Source organism: Fukomys damarensis, unplaced genomic scaffold, assembly GCF_012274545.1.
Source record: "Fukomys damarensis isolate Sample0158 unplaced genomic scaffold, DMR_v1.0_HiC HiC_scaffold_35, whole genome shotgun sequence".
In the NCBI taxonomy this organism is placed as follows: domain Eukaryota; kingdom Metazoa; phylum Chordata; class Mammalia; order Rodentia; family Bathyergidae; genus Fukomys; species Fukomys damarensis.
Genome location: NW_022900947.1, coordinates 1462064 through 1462302, shown reverse-complemented (window position 1 = coordinate 1462302; position 239 = coordinate 1462064). Strand labels below are relative to the sequence as shown.

Below are 239 nucleotides of genomic sequence, written 5' to 3'. Positions count from 1 at the left end.
CTTCGCTCCCAGGCGCTCGGTTCTGGACGTGCGGCTGCCTGCGCCGCATGGTCCCCGGCCTGCGGGTCCAGTAGTCCCCACGACTTCTGGGTACCCTCCCTGCACCGGAGATACCTTTCCCTACTCCTGCTCTCCCGAATCCTGGTCCGGGGTGGCGGCCCCAGCCTCCCTCTCCGCCCCGAGTGGACTTTAGCCGGCTCACTCCTGTCCCCGTCCCCAGGTCTCCCGGTCTGTGGAGG

The 239-nt window shown here is 69.0% G+C and overlaps 1 protein-coding gene across 3 annotated transcripts in view; it reads left to right on the top strand.

Annotated features, from left to right (window-relative positions):
• Positions 1-239, top strand: part of Zfyve28 (zinc finger FYVE-type containing 28) — a 95795-nt gene that overhangs the window by 12669 nt on the left and 82887 nt on the right. The window lies entirely within an intron of this gene.